Raw genomic sequence first — 635 nt, 5'->3', positions numbered from 1 at the left:
AAATTCTTTTTTTCCGTGCGTTGCCTTTCTCCAAAGGTGGGGAAACAAACGTAACCTCCGTGAGCTTGCACTTTTGTTTGCTTGGCAACTCCGCTTGTCAGGTGGATGAGTATCTTTGCACTGTTTTTTTGGTCCTGCGCGATTTCTCCGGTTTTCGCACTCCTCCTTTACTGCGCTCTTCTTGAATCATTATCGTGCGATTGTTGTCCATATTTGTTTGCTTGTGTAGCATCAATGTCTGCCCTTGTTTAGACGATGTCTTTCCAACCATAGTTGGTTCCGCCTAACACTCGGATTCCCGCCCTCGCGCTTGTGAACCGTCGCGCTTGCGAATGTCGCGCTTGTGACCCGTCGCGCTTGTGACCCGTCGTGCTCGCAAACTGTCGCGCTTGTCACCCGTTGCGCCTGTGCTTTTTCGCGCTTGTGGGCCACTCCCAGGAGCGACGTGCAAACTAGGCCAGTGGGACCCAGTGACGCACAATTAAATCTGAGCACGGCACAAAACTGTGCTTAAACTGTGCTTTCGAACCGTCTAGGCCACAAAAACTGTGCTCGCCTCTTTATGGGCGAAAACGACGGGGAGCAGGACAACTCGTCCCGAGCAACTCGTACCCGGCCCTTCTGGTCCCGACCCT

The sequence above is a fragment of the Frankliniella occidentalis genome, unplaced genomic scaffold (assembly GCF_000697945.3).
Source record: "Frankliniella occidentalis isolate FOCC.00 unplaced genomic scaffold, Focc_3.1 Scaffold128, whole genome shotgun sequence".
NCBI classification, from domain to species: Eukaryota; Metazoa; Arthropoda; class Insecta; order Thysanoptera; family Thripidae; genus Frankliniella; species Frankliniella occidentalis.
This window is presented reverse-complemented; position numbering follows the sequence as displayed.